The sequence below is a fragment of the Vipera berus genome, assembly GCF_964194415.1.
Source record: "Vipera berus genome assembly, chromosome: 2".
Lineage (NCBI taxonomy): Eukaryota > Metazoa > Chordata > Lepidosauria > Squamata > Viperidae > Vipera > Vipera berus.
In genome coordinates this window covers 66,257,588-66,275,213 of record NC_138203.1, presented here as the reverse complement: position 1 = coordinate 66,275,213, position 17,626 = coordinate 66,257,588, and positions in this window count along the sequence as shown.

The window sequence follows — 17,626 nt, the reverse complement described above, 5'->3', positions numbered from 1 at the left end:
ACCATTTTCTGGGAGGGAGAAATAATCATAAATATATATTATGATACAATGAGCTATTTGAAAATAAACCCAGGAATGGTCCTGCAATTAGGCATACATGGAGGCCTTTTTATTGGGTTCTTTGGCATTCTCTGAGCTTGAATGATTTCCTGCAGAAGTTTTATTACCAGGCTAGATCACATCACCAGTGTCAACTAAGGTCAGAGAATTCCAAGAACCCAACCGTTCAGTCTTGAGTTACATATATTCTCCAATATTGAGGCAGTTTTCCTAAGTGGCATATTCTTGGAGGTAGCCACAAAATACTGGAGGAGAGGGATATCCACAGATTGTCCTTGTGCACCTATAGCTAGTTTCTGCAGTCTAGGGTGATGACAACATCAGTATAGGAATCCAGTTGGCCTTTGAAGATGGAAGGGGCATTGTATTGTGTTTCGTGTCTGGCAGCAAAATAAACCAGATATGTCACAAGCCGTCACAAAGTTTTTGCTAGCTGTACACCTTATTAATTAAGTATCATTTATTGATCATCAACACCCATCAGCTTTCTTTATAGCTACTCTGAAACTTAAGAGAAAGCCCAAGGCTCCCAGGAAGATGGTCAGAGCATTAATAGTAATAAACTTATGGCTTCAAGTCAATTTTGACTCCTGAAAAGTACCTGGACAAATCCCTGTTGGCTTTGTAGCAACATTTTTGGAAGTAGTTTGTCATTGCTTTTTTCCTGGGACTGAGAGAGAGTGACTGGCCCACAGTCACCAATCTGGCTTTGTGCCTAAGGCAGGACTAGACTGGTTTCCAGCCTGGTGCCTATAACTACTCCACCAAACTGGCTTAGAGGTTTACCTGGGTGCTTACAGTAAACTTGTTTGCTTATACTAAGAAGACTCAGTTTCAGATACACTCTTAGCCACTGAAATTTACTGAATGTCAAGAGATTTACCCTAGTTATGGTAATAAATCTTTTTTAGCAACATAAACATGAACTCAGGAGCTTAATGGTGTATTTTTCAAGGACAAAGCTCAGATAAGTTGTTTTATTGTACATACAAAGGAAACACTATAAATGAAAAGATCAAATGCTGCAGAACCTAGCTATCTAACTGTATTTGTATGACTGCTCTAGTTTTTAAACCATGCATATCTTTCTCCTGACCTTAGACAATAATTGATTTCGATCACACATCTCTGATCTGGGGATGCTGAAGGCACCTGACCTGGGTTTTGCTAACATTCTTGCCTGGTCTTGTTATTTCCTGATTTCTTAGCTTCAGCCATCATCCAAAGGGACTTTTGGACCAGGCACTCTCTTCCAGCCCAAAGGTGTTGAGTGTCACCTATAAAGCCCTTCATGACATAGAACTTGTTTATCTGAGAGACTACCTCTCTCTGATAAAGGGTTTTCATCTTCTAGGACCAAGGAAGGGGACCTTCTCTGTCACTGCACCTCGTGTCTGGAACAGCTGAGATACATATGTCACCATCTCTCCTGGGCTTGCAGAACAGAAGACCTATTTGTACTCCCAGGTCTGGAGTTAACATGTTGATTGATGCCCTTCTGGACACCTTATTGTATTAGTATGGTTCCTTGTTATGGTTGCATTAGCCCAGGTTGCCCATTTATGTGTGTTTAATTGTGCTCTGTATTTTGTAAGCCACCCAATATGTAATGCATTGCAAAACAATAGCAAATTTAATAAATTCAATTAAAATCAGTTGAACCCACAAAAGATTCTTCTGCCACACATCATCGCAAAGGAGGAATTAACATGTAGCTTTCCTGAGGATGAGCAGATGCTTAAAACTTTCTTTTAACCCAAGTCTACCATATGCAATGCTTCATTGGCACCAGAAGTTCCTGTTCCTATATTTTTAGACAGGGAAAAAAATAATTCACTTTACTATTTCTTTATTCAGTCTTAGCTTGAGGGAACTTAAAACATAATCACATAAAAAAGAGAGGAAAAACATTATATAGAAAGGGAGAGTCACTACTGAAAAATAGCAAGAAAGCGGAACCTGATTTTTTTCCTCCTTTCTTTTTAAAGCAGAGAGGCTGAGGGGATTATTATTTTATTTAATAGTATTCTAGCTGCCATGGTTCTGATGTTATTCAAACAAATTAATGCCTGCAACTGTCATATAGAGCGTTACATGGCCTTGCAGGAAAGAGGATGCCTTGAACAATTTTCATTTTAGATTGAGTCAAGAAATTGCATGTTTAAAGCTGAATTTACATGCTGAATGCAAATCTTTGAGACTGAGCTAGCATATCAAACCGGTGCAGCTGCATATAATTAGAGGGGGGAAAGCACTGGTTGACATTCCAAAGGGCTCCTCGTTGCTCTGAATCTGCAACACATTTGATTTGTGGGCTGTCACTCCATGTTTATGCTTCAGTATTGATGAGATATTTTGTTTTGTTGTTGTTGTTGTTTTATATTATTATGGTTAATCTTCAATTCAATTCACAGTCTGGGCCTAGTAAAAAAGTCCTAACCAAGGACCTAAGAGCTGTTCAGGTAACGTCTGAGTATATAGGGTGTTGTTGTTTTTTTGCAAGGTCAGGGTATTCAGGTCTAATTAGTTCAGAATTTCCGTGTATCTAGGCAGCCCTTTGGGTATTGGTCCAAGGCCTCCCATTACTATTGGTACAAGCACTGATTTCTTCCTCCATAATCACTCAACTTCAATTTGCAAATCACTATATTTTGCTATTTTTTCCAGCTGTTTCTTTCAATTTGTGCATCATCTGGTATTGCAATATCAATGAACCAGATCGTTTTTTTTTCTTTTCCACAATAATTATGTCAGAGAAAGAAAGAGAATGAGAGAGAATGAGATAAAAATAGAGAAATAAAATAAAGAGGAAGGAAGGAAGGAAGGAAGGAAGGAAGGAAGGAAGGAAGGAAGGAAGGAGAAAGAGAAAGGAAGGAAGGAAGAGAGAGAAACACAGGAGAGAAAGACAAGGAGAGAAGAAGAGAAGGAGGGGAGAGAAAGAGAGAGAAAAAGAGAGAGAGAGAAAGAAAAAGAGGAAGGAAGGAAGGAAGGAAGGAAGGAAGGAAGGAAGGAAGGAAGGAAGGAAGGAAGGAAGAAAGAAAAAAAGAAAGAAAGAAAGAAAGAAAGAAAGAAAGAAAGAAAGAAAGAAAGAAAGAAAGAAAGAAAGAAAAAAGAAAGAAAGAAAGAAAGAAAGAAAGAAAGAAAGAAAGAAAGAAAGAAAGAAAGAAAGAAAGAAAGAAAGAAAGAGAAATGTCAAAATGGGCCATTGGTCAGTAGAGCTATAAATGTGATAATAAATGTTAATCTCTAGGAACTTGGAGGAAGGAAGAAGATAACTCACCAGGCCAGGCCAAGCTTCTGTCAAATGGCTAAATGATGTCTTTCCATTGTCTAATCTGAAAAGGTGTCAAGGCTCTATTAAAGTTCCCTATTCAAATGGGGCTGAAGAGGACAGCAGTGCAGGCAGAATACCAAGGAGTGGAACTGAGTTAGCGAAGTGTGCAGTTGGAAAGATTGATGTTGATACCCTTCACTGCCAAGTGAAATGCCAATAATGCTTGTATAGCATTTTGTGAGGGCAATGGGAGTATCGATTCCTGAGCAATAATAAAGAATGAAGCTGTTCTCCCAGGTATAAAAATATTGGCAACTGTTACGAAAAATTGACTCCAAGAGGCCCGAGTGTTGGTCTATCTTAATACAAATAATTCAGGCGGCAGGAGGATTTTTGAGAGTAGACAGGCATGGGCCTGAGGCACAGGCGCCTCTATTAATTTACTTGCTGCTTTTACAAAACTCCCAAGCTGTCAGCTGATTGGTCGACCACAAAACGTGGAGAAAATTGATTTCTGAAGCCTTGTTGAAAGATGAGCTGGGGGGAAAAAAACGAGAGCATCATGCCACACTTAGAACAGAAGATGGCCTGGGTTGGGCAGCTGATTACGTTCTTTTCTCAGAATTTTAGACATGGAGATAGAGAGTTGCCACATGACAGGCACAAATCTGGAGTAAATTCGATTTAGAATTAGAAAGGCTAAATCAGAGCTTGAAAAGTGCATGTGTAGCCTTTCCTCCAATTGTGTTTCTCCCAGCTCCAAGTCAAAATTGTTACACTGTGTGTGTATGATCTGTTTAGTGCCCAATAGGGCAGGGATGGGCAACTACGTCCCTTTTACAAACTGTGGAGTTCAATTCCCAGAATTCCAAGCTCAGGAATTCTGGGAATTGAACTCCACAGTTTGTAAAAGGACTTCAGCTCAGGAATTCTGGGAGTTGAAGTCCACAGGTCGTAAAGGGGCCATAGTTTCCGAACCCTAGACAAAGCCCTGTTAGAAAATATGTTATACAACTTACAACCATTTGTTTAATGACTGTTCAACATTATAACAGCACTGGAAAAAATGACTTACAACCTCATATTTATGACTGTTGCAGCATCCCCTCGGTCTGTGAGTTAAGAAGGAGGAGGGTGGAGGAGGAAAGTAGCTGAGCCCCTGCTGATTGGACATCCATTGCATTTAAACTGCCCAGAGGTTTCTGGGAAGAGCTACAATATGTTAAGAAGGAGGAGGGTGGAGGAGGAAAGTAGCGGCCTGCACGCCTAACGGCGCATGAATCATATAACTAAAAATCAAAAACAGCAGCAGTACATTCAGGGCAAGTGCGTCTGAGATTCCTTTTATCTCAGAATGTCTGGCTTAGTTCAGTGCAACACTTGTTTTGCAGCTGTCTTTCATAGTACTCTTTTCAAACTTGGAAACTGTCCTATCTGTAAACAAATCACTAGTCAACAAGGACAGATTATTTATAGAGGGTCTGTAATCTGTGCTCTTCAGGCAGAAATTAGGTGTCCAGTCCAGCCCTTCTACTCTATTGAGCCTCCGCACTATCAGCCCCCTCTACCACAAAGATCCTGCAGGAGAAGGGCAGTGTGGACAACCATGGGATCTGGCAGGGTGAGAGCTATGAACCATAAACACAAAGCTTTTTCTGTGTCCCTCCATAACAGATACAGTGCCCTTGCTGACCTTAAAAGGGACATTAAGGAAACAGGTCAAGGTAATTGTGATAACTCAAATAAGCAGGGGACCATGGTCCGAGATGAACTTGTTTCTGACAGGGAGAAGTGCGAATCAGGTATTACACATCAGTCATACACATCAGTTTATGCAGCCCGGGAGGGGACACGAGGCTGGTTCCAGGCGGTTATATCTGCTTCTCTGAGTGAGGGTAGTTTTCCCGCCACCTTGAAAGAGGCGGTGGTGAGACCTCTCCTCAAGAAGCCTGCCTTGGACCCGGCTGTTTTGAATAACTTTCGTCCGGTCTCCAACCTTCGCTTTCTTGCGAAGGTTGTTGAGAGTGTGGTGGTGCATCAGCTCCCTCTGGTCCTGGATGAAGCGGATTATCTAGACCCGTACCAATCGGGCTTCAGACCCGGGTACAGCACGGAGACGGCATTGGTCGCGCTGGTGAATGATCTCTGGAGGGCTCGGGACAGAGGATACTCCTCTGTTCTAGTCCTATTAGACCTCTCAGCGGCTTTCGATACCATCGACCATGGTATCTTGCTGTGGCGTCTCAGGGGATTGGGAGTGGGAGGCACGGTTTTTCAGTGGTTCTCCTCCTATCTCCTGGGACGCTCGCAGTCGGTGTTGGCAGGAGGGCAGAGGTCGACCGCGAGGCCTCTCGCTTGTGGAGTCCCTCAGGGGTCGGTCCTCTCGCCCCTTCTGTTCAACATCTACATGAAACCGCTGGGTGAGATCATTCGTGGTTTTGGAGTTGGGTATCATCAGTATGCTGATGATACCCAACTTTTCATTTCGACCCCAAACCACCCCAGTGATGCCCTCGACGTGATGTCCCGGTGCCTGGAGGCGGTCCGGGTCTGGATGGGGAGGAACAGGCTTCGTCTCAACCCTGACAAGACGGAGTGGCTGTGCGTACCGGCATCTCGGGATATTCAGGATATCCCACCCCTCATTATGGGGGGTGAGTCTTTATCTCCTGTAGATAGGGCTCGCAACTTGGGAGTCCTCCTAGACTCACAACTCTCCTTAGAAGATCATATTGTAGCTGTGACTAGGGGGGCGTTCGCCCAGGTTCGCCTGGTGCGCCAGTTGCGGCCCTATCTAGACCGGGATGCCTTGCGCACGGTCACTCATGCGCTCGTGACCTCTCATCTTGATTACTGCAACGCTCTCTACATGGGGCTACCCTTGAAGACCACTCGGAGGCTCCAACTGGTACAGAATGCAGCCGCGAGAGTTGTATTGGGAGTCTCCCGATACTCCCGTGTTACACCTCTGCTCCGCGAGCTGCATTGGTTACCAGTTGTCTTCCGGGTGAGGTTCAAGGTGTTGGTAATGACCTACAAAGCCCTCCATGGCATGGGTCCAGAATACCTTGGGGAGCACCTGCAGCCGGCGTCAACTTCCCTCCGCCCAGTACGCTCCCACAGAGAGGGCCTCCTCAGGGTGCCGCCGGTCAAAGAATGCCGACTGGTGGCCCCCAGGGGGAGAGCGTTCTCTGTGGGTGCACCGGATTTATGGAACCATCTTCCGGTTGAGCTCCGGATGGCGCCCGATCTCCGCTCCTTCCGGCGCGACCTTAAAACCTATCTCTTTAAACAAGCTGGCCTGGCCTGATGGGACGGGGTGGGATTTTTATTAACGACTTCAATTTTAAATTTGTATTATCTCTGGGCATTGTTTAATTATGTTTTAATAATCTAATTTTAACTTTTGTATCTAATTTTTATTGCCCTGTTCACCGCCCTGAGTCTCTTGAGAGAAGGGCGGTATATAAATTAAATAAATAAATAAATAAATAAATAAATAAATAAATAAATAAATAAATAAATAAAAGAAAGGTACCCAAAAAGAGAAGCCACCTTCTGGTTGGTGACTCAATTATAAGGGATGTTAATTTGGGAAAGGATACAAAGGTTTCAAAAGAGGTCAGGTGTCTTCCAGGTGCTACTGCCAGTAGGGATAAGAAGCTTATTTTCAAAATAGTCAACAATGCCAGCCAAGACTGTGATGTGGATGCCATTGTACATCTTGGCACTAACAATCTGTCCCAAAACGATGTACTCTCTGTGCAGAATGATTTCCAGAGCTTGGGGCAGGAACTCAGCAGAATAGGCTGTAGGCTCACTTTTTCAGAGGTCTTACCAAGTGTATAAGGAGCAAAATGGAAAAGGCCAGCGTATAGCAGAATTTAATATGTGGCTAAAGGAGTGGTGTAAAGGAGAAGGCTTTGGTTGTATTAGTCACGATGTCTGTAGCTGGTCCAATGAAAAAATGTACAAAAGAGATGGTCTGCATCCATGCAAGAAAGGGACTGAGTTACTCGGCAATAAATTCACAGCTTTTCTGAAGGAATATTTAAACTAAACAACGGGGACAGTGAGTTAATTTATACAGAACATCTCTGTCCCTGGCAATCTAAAAATTATAGGGCTATCAGTGCATGTAACATAGATGTGTCTGTGGACAAGAATATCAACCTTGCTGTCAAGCAAAATCAAGCTTGTAATAGCAAGTGCCACACAAAGTGCACTAACCAAACAGGTGGTGAGAAAATAAGGGAACTCAAACACCACACAGGTTATGTAGAAAGTAAACACAGGGTCAGTCATAAAGGACTCAAATGTCTATACATCAAATGTCTATACAAATGTCTATGCACAGAGTATGAACAGTAAACAGGGTGAACTAGAAATTCAGGTTAATGAGGGCAGATATGATATTGTTGCCATTACCAAAACATGGTGGGATGAAACCCACAAATGGAACACAGAGCTAGAGGGATTTAAATTATTTAAAAGAAACAGGCCAAATAAAAGAGGAGGTCTAGTTGTTCTCTATATAAGAAATAACTACATCTCTACAAAAATAGAGCACAACAGTGATGAAAACTGTCTTGAATGCATTTGGGTCAATATAAAAGTGGGGGGGGGATGACATTGCCATAAGTGTATACTATAGACCACCCAACCAAACAGCGGAAATAGATGAACTTTTTGCTAGTCAGCTAACTAAGGTATGTAGGAAGCACATTACAATAGTAATGGGGGACTTTAATTACCCTGATATCAACTGGGAAACAAACTCTGCACCAAGTGAAAGATCAAACAGATTCCTGACAAACCTAGCAGACAACTTTGTCTCCCAAAAAGTAGACAAGGGAACTAGGGGATTAGCCATATTGGATCTAATTCTCACTAACAGAAATGAAATGATAGAAGGTGTTGAAAGCACAGGAACCTTGTGGGGAAGTGATCATGCAATATTGGAATTCAACATTATGCAAGCACAAGCAATAGAACACAGTCAAACTAGAGTCTTAGACTTTAAGAGAGCTAATTTCAATAAATTTAGAGAGGCCTTGGGAAGGATTGCATGAATGATTGCATGAATGAGAATCCTCAAGGGGAAAACAATTCAAGAAGCTTGGGAAATTTTGAAAAGTGAGATAATAAAAGCCCAGTCTAGCACAATACCAACGAAGAGGAAAAATAACAGCTCTCAAAAGAAACCAGCATGGCTGCATAAAGAACTCTCTGATAAATTGAAAGATAAAAAGGACAGTTATGAAAAGTGGAAAGAGAGGCACATAAATAAGACAGAATATCAGCAAATAGCCCAAGTTTGCAAAGATGAAGTGAGAAAAGCTAAGGCTCAAAATGAACTTTTATTTATGCAGGGACAAATATATATTTTTTTAATTTGTTTTTAACTTTTGTATCTTGGTTTTTTAATCACCCTGTAAACCGCCCTGAGTCCTTCGGGAAAGGGCGGTATATAAATGTAATAAAATAAATAAATAAATAAATAAATAAATAAATAAATAAATAAATAAATAAACTAAGGCTTGTGACCAAAGTCAAAAATAACAACAACAAAAAAGCTTCTTTCAACATGTAAAAAACAAGAAAAAAGTTAAGGAAATGATTGGTCCATTACTGAGGGAAAGTGGCAAAAATGGTGACAAGCAACAGGGAGAAAGCAGAACACTCAATTCATTTTTTGCATCTGTATTTACAAAAACGGGGAAAAACAGTCCAACCTATCAAAAACAGTGCCATAAAAAACAGAAGAGAAACACAAGTTAAGATAGGCAAGAAAATGGTAAGTGAGCACCTATCCAGCTTAGACAAGTTCAAATCACCAGGACCAGATGGATTACACCCCAAGGTTCTCAAGGAACTGGCAGATGTGATCTCAGAACCACTGAATTATGTGATTCTCAATGGAACTGCATCTACATGGAGAGAAGTGTGTAGTGAGGTGCCCCAGGGCTCTGTTTTAGGCCCAGTGCTTTTCAACATCTTCATCAACGATGGGGAACTTAACAAATTTGCACACAACACCAAGCTGGCAGGAATAGCCAAGACTCCAGAAGACAGGCTTAAGATACAGGAGGATCTGGACAGACTTGAACACTGGGCGCTATCTAACAAAATGAAATTCAATGGTGAAAAAAGTAAGGTTCTACAGTTAGACAAGAAAAACCAAATGTACAGGTATATTATAGGTGGTACCTTGCTCAATAGTAGTAACTGTGAGAGGGTTCTCGGAGTCCTAGTGGACAATCACTTAAACATAAGCCAGCAGTTTGCTGCAGCTGCCAAAAAAGCCAACACAGTGCTAGGGTGCATTAACAGAGGGATAGAATCAAGATCATGTGAAATGTTAAGACCACTTTACAACGCCTTGGTAAGGCCACACTTGGAATACTGCATCCAGTTTTGGTCACCACGATGTAAAAAACATGTTGAGATTCTAGAAAGAGTACCAAGAAGAGCAACAAAGATGATCAGGGGACTGGAGACTAAAACATATAGGGAACGGTTGCTGGAATTGGGTATGTCTAGTTTAATGAAGAAAAGGAGGAGGGGGGACATGATAGCAGCATTCCAATATCTCAGGGGCTGCCACAAAGAAGAGGGAGTCAAGCTATTCTCCAAAGCACCTGAAGGCAGGACAAGAAGCAATGGATGGAAACTAATCAAAGAGAGAAGCAACCTAGAACTAAGGACAAACTTCCTGACAGAACAATTAACCAGTGGAATAACCTGCCTCCAGAAGCGGTGAATGTTCCAACACTGGAAGTTTTTTAAGAAGAAACTGGACAGCCATTTGTCCAAAATTGTATAGCGTTTCCTGCCTGAGCAGGGGGTTGGACTAGATGACCTCCAAGGTCCCTTCCAACTTTTTTTTTATTATTATTATTATTATTATTATTATTATTATTATTATTATTATTATTATTATTATTATTATTATTATTATTATTATTATTATTATTATTATTATTATTATTATTATTATTATTATTATTATTATTATATTTGGGGTTGCAACATCCCAGGGCCACCTAATTGACATTTGCGACCTTCCCAGTAGCTTCTAACAAAGTCCATGGGGGAAACTAGATTCATCTAACAACTATGTGATTCACTTAACAACTAGAGTAATTCACTTAACTGTGGCAAAAAAGGTAATAAAATCAGCCATGACTCGCTTAACATCAGCCTTGCTTAGCAATGAAAATTCTGATCCCAATTAGCGTCATAAGTTGAGGACTCCCTGTATTACATTCCAGTATGAGGAAAGAGGAGAGACAAATTAGCATAAATGGGCGACATGCATTGTTGCATTGGATTCATGTATATAAGCGAGGATTGATGGCTTTTCATGCTACGCCAACAAGGCCATAATGCAAAAGAGATTTCATGCACCAAATGACACAGTGTGGCAATACTTTTCTAGATCTATGCAGCTCCCTTTGTGGATTATGTTCATTTTACATTCTGTAATGGAAAATACATGCCTGAAGATAATACACAGTAGTACATGCTTAAGGGCCAAAGCCTGAGGCAGAATTTTCTGTTTTCTGATCCCATCGCTATTCAGCTCCTTCCCTTAAGAGACTGACTCCCTGTAAGAGTTGGTTCTCAGACTAATAAAGATTAAAGCAGCCATTGTATAAGCAACTCACTGCCGCGGATTCCTCCTTTATCCCAGAACTGACCCATTTCTTCTCTGGTGTAATGTAAGGTTGTGAGACAAAGGCTCTGTTTTGTACTTAGGGCAGCTTAAATCTAAACCAGCTTAAGCAAATCCTGTCTGGACTGAGACATTTTGGAGACAGCTTGTAAGATATTCAGGGCATATCCACACTTACTATTTAAGCTGTTCCCGTCCTGTCCTTATGCCAGCTTGACTACACGCCAGCTTTTTAAAAATCCTCTACAGATTTAGACACTTTGGCAACAGCTTGCAAGGTATTCAGTCCTGACTGCAGGCTACCATGTCCTATCCCAAACCCTTTTACTTCAAGTGTGTGTAAAAAAAACAAACAACAACAACAACAACAACAAAAACTGCAGTGGTGGAATATTTCCTCTTATAAGCCTTCTGTTAGCTAGGGAAACTTAGCAAACTGTGGGAAAGAAAACAGTAATTTAAAGAATAGATGCTTTCTGGCTTACAAAGGAAATGAGGGGTTTTATTAAAAAAAAATGAAGAGCATCACATCTGTTATGGAAATTTACTTTCAGGAAAGGAATGTCAAGAGTCCTACAGATGAGAGACATAGAATACCTTGCCCCAGGGAGAAAACATTCCTCAAACAGGGTGACTGATTTCTACTTGACAAATATTCATACCACCTAGGGTAGGGGTAGGCAACCTCGGCTCTTTTATGACGCATGGACTTCAACTCCCAGAATTCCTGAGTCAGCTATGCTGACTCAGGAATTCTGGGAGTTGAAGTCCATGCGTCATAAAAGAGCCGAGGTTGCCTACCCCTGACCTAGGGTAAAGGGGTAGATGGACTTGACTTCAGCATTATTAGTGCATGCCTCAGTTGTTTCACTCCTAGATTGCAGTAAAAGCCTCCTGGCAAGGGTTTCTGATCCTTTTCTGACCCTGATCTTAATCAAGAGAAGTCTCATTTGGACTGTACTAGATCTTCTACATTATTATGTCTCAATATTGCCCGAGGTCCCTCACTGGCTACCTATCTGGGCCATGGACCAGCTTAAACTACAGGAGCTCAGGTTATGAGTCTTCCATTCGCAAACTTCCCAGGGTGCCTCTGCCCTTATTTCTCTCTTCATTCGTGACACTTGTTTCCAGCCTTTATTATTTAACTGAAGATGGGGAAAGTATCCAACACAACTTCCTCCTCCTATTCTCCTCACAATAACAACAACCCTATTGTTGGGTTGGGCTGAAAGAGAGTGACTGGCTCAAAGCCACCTAGCCGGCACTCATGGATAAGGCAGGTCTACGTAGAACTCATGGTTTTCTGCTTTTTTAGTCTGGCACCTTAACCACTAGACCAAACTGACTCTTTGCATTACATTCCTTGCAGCAGGATTCTTGGTTCTCACTTCAGATTTATAGTTTCCAGGTTCTGGGCCTTTAAGGACTTTGGTCCTGTGGCTCTTTCTGCCTTTGTCCTATGGAACTTTAATGTTGATTAAAGGGCATTTAAAATCCATTTGATTTGATGGAAGGGCAATTGGAGGATCTAGATTTCCCAGTCCATTCTTAATTAGGTTAGGTTAGTGCCTGTCTCCAATTATTAATGCATTGCTTTAAGATAGACTTGTTCTACTGTTAATGTTTGTCTATTGCATTATGCAATAATTTTATTGGGTTGATTTGAAATTACTGACTTTGTATTGCTTCATACCTTGATAAAGATGCATTGACGTCATCATCTCTTCAACTCCTTTTCTAATAGTCAGCACTTATTCCTTTTGCTGAAATCATTATATTGCTTCAGAGTAATATTTTAAACCTGGGAATTAACTGGGATGTGAAAGGATCAAACACCAGGCTAGAAAGTAGGAGACCATGAGTTCTAGTCCTGCCTTAGCCATGAATGCCAACTGGGTGATTTGGGGTCATATTCTCTCTCTCTCTCTCTCTCTCTCTCTCTCTCTCTCTCTCTCTCTCTCTCTCTCTCTCTCTCTCTCTCTCTCTCTCTCTCTCTCTCTCTCTCTCTCTCTCTCTCTCTCTCTCTCTCTCTCTCTCTCTCCCTCTCCAACTCATTTTATAGCACTTTTGTAGGGAAAATAGGGGGAAAATGTATGGGATATGTTTGCTGCCTTGGATTATTTGTAAAAATAATAAAGCTGGGATAAAAATAAATAAATGATGTAAACATTTAAATTAATTTTAAGAAATAATATGTCTGTTTTAATAATTTGTTTTCTACCCTCACCTGTGTTTTAAAATGTGTGCTTACCCAAATACAGTTCAGTCCTGCACATGCAGTTTAGGAACTAGTGTGGCTTTCATTCAACAAAAGTTGCCCATCTTAACATAAAATACTCCTTTAGCCAAAGGAAGGAGTTGCTCAAATGGGATGTTGATGGTAAATAAACAAGCAAAAAAATAAATAAATAGAGATCCCATTTCAGAAAGTAAAAAAAAGTCCACATCTTTTTGGGGGAAAAAGAGAACAAGTCAACTCAGTATGCATACATAGGCAAAAGTGATCATGGGGAATTGTCCCATCATATTAATGACATTAACAAATGTCCATCTGACTTTATTAGAAATGAAATGTCCGTAAGATGTCATATGGTTGATGCAGCATCCTTATAGGCCAGGATCCTTGTTATATACTAATCTTGTTTACCAATACATCAGGGTAATTTTTAATATTGGTTCACTCTTAATTTTCAGATAAATGCAGTCTTGGTTGTCTTGGAAGAGGATGCTTGCCAGGTTCTCAATCATTGTTACTTCTGCTGGACCTCTATTCAGGTGTGAAGCTAACAACCATGATATTCTTTTGGAATGCTTGATCAGAATGTGGCATGTATGATATTATTCATCATGACTGGAGACTGATTCTTGCTTAGGGACATATCACTTTTCTGCTCCTAGGAATTTTTCGTTGTATTAAGTCCAGTTTCTCTCTGAGAAGGCATCATTGAAATATGAGGTTTTTGGTCATCTGCCATTTGTGAGACCAAAGGTCAGGAAATTCTGAACATTTTTGGTATTTAGACATCACTGTTTGTAATTTATAGCTGTAACTGCATGATAGCTGTTAAATATTTCATACAGTTGGAAACTGAACTCTAATTCATGAAATAATTTTGTTAATATTATATAAGAAAATATATGGACAGAATAACAGATTCCTCAACAGTGAACCACAGCATTAATCCTTTTTTTGGGGGGAGGGGTATTGTAATGAATTATGTCCACTATTTAATTCTTTTCAGCAAAAGGTTCATATAACAAGTGACCCTAAATTTGTTTTAATCAGCTGTTTTTCCTCCTTGGCAGCTCAATACTCTTTTGACACACTAAAAGAATCATTATACTACAGCAGGGGTCTTCAAACTTGGCCCTTTTGTGACTTGTGGACTTCAACTCCCAGAATTCCTCAGCCAGCATGCCTGGCTGAAGAATTCTGGGAGTTGAAGTCCACAAGTCACAAAAGGGCCAAGTTTGAAGACCCCTGCACTACAATTTACAAGCACAAAGCAGAACTGCTTAGAATGATTTTGAAAGCCTGCCCATATTTATTTTTATTTCAGACAAATAAAGATCTGAGATGAGATGACATTTTAGGTCATCACTTTCTCAGCACTTCTTCTTTTCAAATCCCTTCAATTTAAATTCCCTTATAAAATCATCACACAGCAGAAGCTTAAGAATGCTGGACGAAAGAGGTCCAAAACATGTGGCAAATCAAAGAAACTCTGGTCTTTGTATGGAGAAAATATTGTACTTTCAGACCTTTCCTTTTTATTATTATTTTTAGGATGTATTCTTGAGTTGATATAAGACTACTGTACTGGGCTTTATTCTTTGACTCCCATAAGCTATTTCTCTTGGTCAGACCCTGGAAGATCACAAAATACCAGACATCAAAGTATCTCAGCAGGGCTTTAAGCCTTAACACTGCTACCATGTTTTTGTTCTTTAACTTGCCAAGGTCAGATTCTAGTTACTCAAGCATGTCCCTGGAGGCTTTTTTCCATGCATTCCCAACACTGATCTTTTATTTTCTCTTTCCTTCTATATTTTTGAACAACCCTTGGGTAAGCTTACACACAACGGCAGGAAGAGAATGGATAAATTGTTCCCAGCTGGTTTTTCCCTTTCTCATTTATAACAGTTAACTATCTATAATACTATCTTGATAAGGATAATTTTTCTTTTGTTTCTGAAATAAAATGCAAAGAGCCATATTTTGTACTTAGATTTTTTTTTTAAGAGAGATCAGTAAATGGTCTTATGGAACTCTTCTAGACCCATCCCCAGGCATATGCAGGAAGGGCAATTGCTGAATGAGGTTGGAGATTGTGCCAAAAGACATCCTGGCTGTTCTTCCACAGCTATTTGGGTTATCTCTCACCCCATTGAGTGACAGAACAGATGTTTTCTGTTGTGTACTGGGTTCGTTGCACAGGAATGAAGACGAGGCAAGTGAGTTCAGCAAAGATCATGGTTTATTGCTTGCAGGATCTGAACTAGAGAACAGGACTGCAGATGCAGCAATTTATACCCTGGCCCCTAGGTGGCGGCCAGTTGGTTTGAAGCAACCTATTGCTGCCCTAGGGGCAATCAATAGCAGCTCTGGAGATGGGTTGTCTGAGGAGCTGGGAGCCGTTAGCTAGCTTCCCTGCTCAAACAGCCTTCCAGCAGTTACCACGTGGTGTTCCCTTAACAAAGCAAGCCCAATACATTACATTTTCCTTTCAATCTGTTAACACTCTAAATTTGCCCAATGCCCATAGATGTTGTAGATGAAACTACAAGTTTAATTGGCAGACTTATGAGGGAAGAAGCTATCATATTGTCAATTGCCTCAAGAAGCAAAATATCTTGACTTTTGTCAAATTATCTTGACAAAGGAGACAATCAGCAAACGAAAAAAGGAACAAAAAGACCAAAACACCTCCCTAAAGGTAAAAGGTAAAGGTTCCCCCGCACATGCGTGCTATTCGTTTCCGACTCTAGGGGCCGGTGCTCATCTCCGTTTCAAAGCCGAAGAGCCAGCGCTTGTCTGAAGACGTCTCCATGGTCATGTGGCCGGCATGACTAGACACCAAAGGTGCATGGAACGCTGTTACCTTCCCACCGTAGTGGTCCCTATTTTTCTACTTGCATTTTTACGTGCTTTCGAACTGCTAGGTTGGCAGAAGCTGGGACGAGTAACAGGCGCTCACTCTGTTACGCAGCATTCGGGATTCGACCCACCAAACTCCCGACCATCTGATCGACAAGCTCAGTGTTCTAACCCACTGAGCCACCGCGTCCCTAAACACCTCCCTACCAGCAGTCAACACCCAGATGAGCATAGATTAACACCAAGATTAGCATCAGACCAATAATCAAGAAATAAACAATACCCTAATCAAGGAACTGCCAAACAAGCTAACAGTAAACAGTCTAATCAAAGAACTTTCAAGATCATTCCCTCCAATACTGACAGGCCAAGCAACTGGAATATAAACTGAGAGCCAATCCTATTCCTTACTTGCACCTAGTTTCAGTAATGAAATGTTTGAAAGAAAACAACCAAGCTCAGAGAGCACCAAGGACCTCTCATATCTTGACTCGCCTGAATAATTTATAACGCAGGAACTTGCTTCCACTAAGAAGTTTGCCTTTCTAAATTTATTGAGAGCATCATGTTTTCTTTGTCAACTTGGAGTCCCTTCTAGATGCAAAGCAATCCACTAATAGAAAACTTTGACTTTATGGCTAACAGAGGGCCTTCAGATTAGGGCAGATATTTACAGTCTTACAAGCACCCTCTCAGTTTGTCTATTTATTTAAAAGATATATATGGCCACCCATTATAAGCAACTCTGAACAGCTTATAACAACCATTAAACCAATAAATAAAACAATCATAAAAACAATAAAATAATAACAATGGATTTGATTGTTGTACGCTGCCCAGAGTTACTTCTTGTGAGATGGTCGGCTATATAAATTTGATTAATAAGAACCCTGCACTATAATCAGCCCCTTTGAAAATACCATACAGCAAACTCAGCCAGTCCCCTGCCGTGCCTTCAACCTGTACAAACAGGTATAAAGTATAAAGCCAGGTCTTAATGATCTTTCTGAATGCTGGAGAGGTGGGCAACTGTTGATTGGCTAGCAGGAGGGTGTTTCACAAGGCAGGGGCAATCACGGAAAAGGCATCTTTCTAAGTAGCTGAGGAGTAAAACTTTGTCTCTATCTGATGTAGGCACCCACCCTACCTGGTGGGATAGGCAGATATTCTTAAGGAAATGCAAAGACAGGTAACGTGTAAGGCTTTAAAGATGATACTAGTGCCTTGAATTGACCCGGAAGAAAACTGAGCAAGTGCAGCTCACCTTAACCCTAAAATATTCTGTCTCTGGGTTTTTCACATGTTCCACAATCTTAAAGTGGAGATGATGCTTGAGATTGATGCCTTGCTTTAAAAAAACAAAAACCTAACAGGCAACAAAGGTTGTTCCAGAAAATACAATGGCCCAGGTATACTTCACAAGTTTACCATCCAAATGTTCACACTGAGGTGAGAGCGATAGCAGCTAAAAGAGGAAATAAGAAGCAGTAGTAAAGATAAATTTATTGCCTCC